This window comes from Silurus meridionalis, chromosome 6 (genome assembly GCF_014805685.1).
Source record: "Silurus meridionalis isolate SWU-2019-XX chromosome 6, ASM1480568v1, whole genome shotgun sequence".
NCBI classification, from domain to species: Eukaryota; Metazoa; Chordata; class Actinopteri; order Siluriformes; family Siluridae; genus Silurus; species Silurus meridionalis.
The window spans coordinates 13,706,662-13,713,657 of record NC_060889.1 but is presented as its reverse complement, the minus strand read 5'-3'; positions in this window follow the sequence as shown (position 1 = coordinate 13,713,657).

Below are 6,996 nucleotides of genomic sequence, written 5' to 3'. Positions count from 1 at the left end.
TACAAACAGTACTGTAGCTCTATGAGAAATATCAGATATTAAAATTGTCTATCAAAATTCTCACTCCATGTCATGTCAGATAGTATGAAGTCAGACCTTGACTAGCCACAGTAGCTGACTAATGAACAATCTTGTGTGATTTGTCACTATAAGACATAATATTGAGTAACATAAGAAAATCCAGCTCTGACTTCATACAATTGCTTTTATGCACAGAAAAAGTACATTTTGATGCACCCTCTCATTTGTTTCTGTTATGCTCTATGTATACTTAAATACCAAATTGCAGTGATATTATAGCATGTTGGTTAAAATTCTGGACGCTTATTTGATTAAGCCATGATCTATATGTTGAGATGTTTAAATTGATTTTCTTTATCCTATAAAAATAAGTTTAAAAAGGCCTTGATAGGTCTGGTTTCTCCAGAATGGTTCTGCATCTTTCCACAGGGCATCAGGGCAAAGTTAATAATAATTAATATGAAATTAACAGTTAAATACAGTCATTGCAATTCATATATGAAAGATCCCAACCCAACTATAAGAAATATTGGACTGATTTTTAACTCCATCACCAGTTTTGGAAAAATATTGTAGAATTTGTTTTTCAGACATACACTGTAGTTCTAAAAAAAAGTAGAATATGCGAAGATACACTGAAGCTGTTCTGGTTTTATGGTGCCTTTTCCTTTCATTTGTCACCCATTTGTATCCCTGTAGCTAATTATAATTTTGTAAGAGTTTTTATTTTTTTCTACTGCAACACGCTGTGCTCTGAATTATTTTGGTGCTGCACATAGTTTGATTAGAGTAGAAGGCCCCCTACTGGTGTACAAGCGGGATCTACAGGCCTAACTGTTGTGCAAAAATTGCTCTCTGGAATTCGAAAATCAGAATAACAACGAAAGCTGCAAGGCATCTTTTAAAGTCATTTCTCTGTCTCTTTATTGCAAAACATTGAGTAAGAGTAAAATAATATATATGTGAGGTAATATTCCATATCACTTATTCAGTTATTCTCCCAGGAGTAATTTACTTAGTTTTGTGACTTCCTCTTATTATCTTTGCATACTGTCATGCTGCAACTGTCATATCTTTATGATAGATGCTTATGTTTATGCCAAGAACGATACAAGAACAATATGACCTTCAACAATGTTGTACTGATTTGTAACACAGTGGTCTTATAGTCATCACAGGGGTCTCTATCTGCATTCTCTCTGTCATTGAACTTTGGATATCTTTCATACATGTCCTGGTGTTGGTGTGACTGATTTTTGAGGATTCATATCAAAGAGACTGAACACGAACGAGTGGGATGAGACTCTTGGAGTCGTGGCTAGTTTAGAGACAATAATAATAATAATAATAATAATAATAATAATAATAATAATAATAATGAAACAGGAAGTTATCCAGAATTGCCTTTTGAGAAAACAGTCATAAATTATCATGCCCTGACTTCAATAACTTTACATAACCACTCCTCCCTCAAAATCCACAGACTGCTAATAACATGAGTAATAGAGTGCTTCATTTTCATCACTGAGTATAAAGCACTCCCTGTCCTTGCTGTCCTCTGCAAAATAATGAATGTTTATACTATTCTAAAAAAGTATTGGCTATAAACTTTCTCTTCTTCTTTCCTTGCTAACTGTTCACAGCTAACTAAACCATCACCTGCTTGGATGCCAGTATAAACTCATAATCAAGTGCAAAAACTATTTTCTATTCATCTTTGAAAACTTGCAGTCCTTGGATTTGTGAATACACTGGCAACCTTAAGAGACCTAAATATCTTGGTAAAATTTTGGCAAAAGCATCTGCAGGCTTTTCCACTGGTAAAATAATATCCTCGTAATTCCACATGACTGGACATTTTTCATTGGAACAATTTGACCTGGACATGCAAATCCTAATAATAAAAAAAGAAACTTACTTCCAAAACCTGAGAATTTTATAATAACACAATTCTCAAGAACATCTACCACCCAGGTTCTCCAGTCTCACATTTTCATACTGGTCTACACTCAACCTTAAATGTCCAGCAGGTCCAGTGAGAGGGCAGCAGGCTATTTATGTGCCTCTTGACAAGCATCATTCCAAGATGGTAGTCATTTGTCAGGGAGCCACCAGCCATGCCGCCCTCCTTCACTCAACACTCTCACTCAGCCTCTCCCTCCTACTTATCACCTACACCTGTCCTCCTTCCACTAATCACCTACACCTGTCCCCCAATTACCTGTTCCCTTTATAAGGTCCCTATTCCCCTTTACTCACCGTCTGATCTAACAGTTACGACCATAGATCACCCAGACTTCCTTCCACTCGTGTTCCATGTGTTTCCATTCTCCTGGCTACGCTTCTAAGGAAGCATTCAGTTAAGTGTGCCAATCTGCTACTGTCTCTTCTCAAGCTCTCCTCTGTTTGTATTTTGAAGACAAATAAAGACGTACTATTTTACTCCCGGTTTCTGATGCCTGGTCTATCTGTGACAGTCATTAAGGTAGGAAACTGAGTTCTGCTTAGGCACAGGAATGATGGTGGTTGCCTAGAAGCACGTTGAAATGACAGCACTGACAGAGAGATGTTGAAGATGCAAGCAAGAACATCTGTCAGCTGATCTGCACATCCTCGGAGCATTCTGCCACAAATGATGTCTGGACCAGCAGCTTTATGTGGGTTTTCTGCTTAGACCTTTTTTCACATCAGCAAAGGTACATTAAGACATCGTTATGCTCTTCAAATTGAGCAAAAAGTTGTCACATACAGGTTGTGGGAGAGCTGATGGTTCAGGGGAAGGACCAGTTTCGAACAAATCGGTTTATTTAAGTGATCAGTGCTTTATTCACACGCCCGCAGGCACACACTTTTGCAGGCACATACCCTTCCAGGCACACACTCTCGCTCCTCTTTATGCGCTCCCCCTGATCACTGCAAGAGACAACATTCATTAGTCAAGATCTCCCTCAGGTGTGTCATTCCTATGCCTTTCTGCTCCCGGCTTCACCCTCCATTCACAAACCAGCGCTTGGCCACGCCCCCGCTGCCACACAGGTGATGTCATGTAGATTTGAATGCCCTACCACATGCTTCACATGTCACAGATGTCCTGAAAGTGGTTGTGGATTCTCAGGGCATGTACACAATTTTACTCTCTGATGGCACGGGACAGCTTGGCCTGTGCTGTTCTTAGTGCTGCCTTGTTACCTTCTCTGAAGGAATGGAACCTAATCTGGTCTTTTGCTGTTGCAGTCTCTTTTTGTTGTATGTTCTAAGAGGCTTTTATTGTCACCAAAGCTGTGTAATGTGGTTAGCCTGCATCGTCCCTTATGGCTTATGGTTAATAAGGTTGTGGACAGGTTTCCATGCACCTCAGTATACGGTGCCCATCCCTCCTCGGTGCCCCCAAGAGGTCGGCTAGTTAACACTTCCAGATATGGTGTTTCAGGGCACAGAGATCTCCAGCGAGTGTCTTCCTCAGCTTCCGCTTGGGAACGTAGTGGATAGGGGAGGCTCAACAACTTTTAGCAGTTTCCTAGGGCAGCTGCATGGCACCACCCCAGCCATTTTAGGCATACCAGAGATCAGTCTCGAGAGACTGGTTCCCTTAAGAGACTATCTAGCAGCCTGGAAACGCCTGCCGGACGTGTCTCAATGGATCCTGTGCATTGATCCTCAATGGGTCAGATTACACAAGTGATTCAGATCGTGGACAAGTGGAAGCATTTCCAAAGTGTTGTTGATGCAGCGTCTCATTCTTTCAGGGAACCGGGGTAACATACATAACCTAGATACTGTATAGTGTTCAGGTGTTCCTTATTGTATTCTCAACATCGCCATTTTTAGTGCTGCTTGAATGTAATTAAAGGACAAGTCCTTTTTATTTTAAATAAAAAACTTCCATTTCTGAGAGATTAAAGTTGATTCCAATTATTCAATGTAATTAATGAAGCAGCCATTGTAGTTTTTAATTAATTTCACTCTGTGGGTTTTGATTTGTGAATATCTGTTTGGCAGTGGAGTTTTTAACAAAATTGTTTAACAAGATTTCAGGTTCCTGGTGGTCTGGCGGTTAGGATTCGATGCTTTCACTGCTGCGTCCCGGGTTCGATACCCGGTCAGGGAACCAACCCCAGCCATTAGGGTTGCACAAGCCAATGCACTCTCAGTGCTGGTCTTAAGCCCGGATAAATGGGGAGGGTTGCTTTAGGAAGGGCATCCAGCGTAAAAACGTGCCAAATCAAACATGCGGATGATCTGCTGTGGCGACCCCTAATGGGAGAAGCCGAAAGAAAGTTTAACAAGATTTTGGAAGGTGAGAGGATGCCTGAGGAAATGAGAAGGAGTGTGCTGGTACCGATCTTTAAGAATTAGAGATGTCAGAGATGTGCAGACTTGCAGTAACTACAGGGGAATAAAGTTGATCAGTCACACCATGAAGTTATGGGAAAGCGTAGTGGAACCCAAGCTAAAAGAAGAGGTGACCATCTGTGAGCAACAGTCTGGTTTCATGCCAAGGAGGAGCATCACAGATTTATTATTTGCATTGAGAATGTTGATGAAGGACATATATATTGAGAAGTTGTTACATTAGTATACAGAAGGAGTTGCCTTGTGTGTTTGTGGATTTATAGAAAGCATACAACAGGGTGCCAAAAAGAGGAGTTGTGGTTTTTTTATGAGGAAGTCAGGTGTGGCAGAGAAGTATGTGGGGGTGGTGCAGGACATGTATGAGGACAGTGTGACAGCAGGGAAGTGTGCAGTGGGAACGACGGACTGGTTCAAGGTGGAGGTTGGACTGCATCAAGCTCTGAGACCCTTTCCTGTTTGCAGTAGTGATGGACAGGTTGACGAATGAGGTCAGACAGGAGTCTCCGTGGGCTATGATGTTTGCGGATGATATTGTTATTTGTGGTGAGAGTAGGGAGCAGGTTGAAAAGAGCCTGGAGAGGTGGAGGTATGTGCTGGAGAGAAGGGGAATGAAAGTCAGTAGAAGAAAGACAAAGTACATGTGCGTGAATGAGAGGGAGGGAAGTGGAGTGGTGCGGTTGCAGGGAGAAGAGGTGGAGAAGGTGGAGGAGTTCAGGTACCTGGGGTCAACAGTGCAAAGTAATGGAGAGTATGTTAGATAAGTGAAGAAAAGTGTGCAGGTGGGGAGGAGTGGGTGGAGAAGAGTGGCAGGAGTGATTTGTGATAGAAGAGTATCTGCAAGAGTGTAAGGGAAAGTTTATAGGACTGTGGTGAGACCTGCGATGTTGTATGGTTTAGAGACAGTGGCATTGAGTAAAAGACAGGAGGCGAAGATGGAGGTAGCAGAGCTGAAGATGTTGAGGTTTTCGTTGGGAGTGACTAAGATGGACAGGATTAGAAATTAGTTTATTAGATGGACAGCGCATGTAGGACATTTTGGAGACAAGGTGAGGGAGGCGTGTGCAGAGGAGGGACATGGGGTATATCAGTAGGAGAATGCTGAGGATGGAGCCACCAGGAAGGAGGAAAAGAGGAAGGCCAATGAGGAGGTTTATGGATGTGGTGAGGGAAGACATGCAGGTAGTTGGTTTGAAACAGGCAGATGTAGAGGACAGGGGGATGTGGAGACGGATGATAAGCTGTGGCGACCCCTAATTGGAGAAGCCGAAAGAAGAAGAAGAAGAAGAATATTCTAAAAAAAAAAAATAATTTGCATTTGATTAGACTGACAAAAGGATCTGATAATGATTATACAATTTGGGATACAAAAACAATTTGAAGCATGTAAAGAATTCTGAGGCAATTGTGTGGTGACTGTGCTGTAATTGTTTCTGGTGTGAGAGAAAGCCAGCTGGCTTGTTGAATAGATGTATAAAATTGAAACAGTAGAGCTGATTTTGGTTTCGATATATCAACTGGAAAAAAATATTGACAATGCAATAATTTCTTAAAGAAAAAGAGCTTAGCCCAGGAACTTTGGATGGATACAGTCTTGATGGAACACCACTCATCTCTCACACACATGTCACACACACACACACACACGGGCAATTTAGAGAGAGAAGAATCCAGATCTGCATAATCTATTGTTTATCATTATTAACATATTTGGGCGTGTGCTTTTGTTTTTAGCATTGTAATTTTATTAATGACTAATTGAACTTGTGGAAGATTGAAAAAAAAAAAAACACTTAATCTATGTAGACACCTGACCGTGACTGCAATATATGATTCTTTCTCAGTCTGTTGCCACAAAGTTGGTCTTGGTATGCTGAAATTTTGCAATTTCCTTTCATTGGAACTAAAATTCCCAGCCTGTTCCAGCATAACAGTGCACATGTGCACAATGCAATCTCTATATAGACATCATATACCAAGGTTGGTGACTGTTCTGCACAGCACAGAGTCCTGACCTCAAACAATTTGAACGAATGAATTGAAATGCTGTTTACATACGTTCTCACCCTGACATTAGTGGCACGGTCCTGCTCTAAGATCTAGTGAAGAGCCTTCCAAGAAGTTTGAAGTAGGACTAAGTCTATTATAGGATGTTCACTAAGCACATATGGGTGTGATTGGCTAGGTGTCAGCAAACTTTTCACCATATGTCAAAAAGGAAAACTGTATTGTGTTCAACTTTAGTTACTTATATATTGTTCTTTTTTCAAAATATGTGCCAGTTTTGTTTTGCTGAGATAAATCAAGAAAAAAGAATTACACAATGTGTTTTTGCAGAGACAATGCAGCATTGAACACACCCTCTTTGTAAAATGCCACACTTGACTTGACACATTGTGGACACTAGAGTGCTCTGTTGCTGTTTGAGTGCAACAGAAAGACATGAAACTCACACAGGCACAGGCTGTGGTTTTTATGCTAAACAGCACCATATGGTTAAAATAATATATTGGCAGTATAATTTCTGGTAAAAAATAGCTGTAGTATGCTTCCTATATAGTAAAAAAACTCAGTGAGGCCTGACACATGCATAGCAAAAATTATTAAATGCTAAGGTTGAGAGAT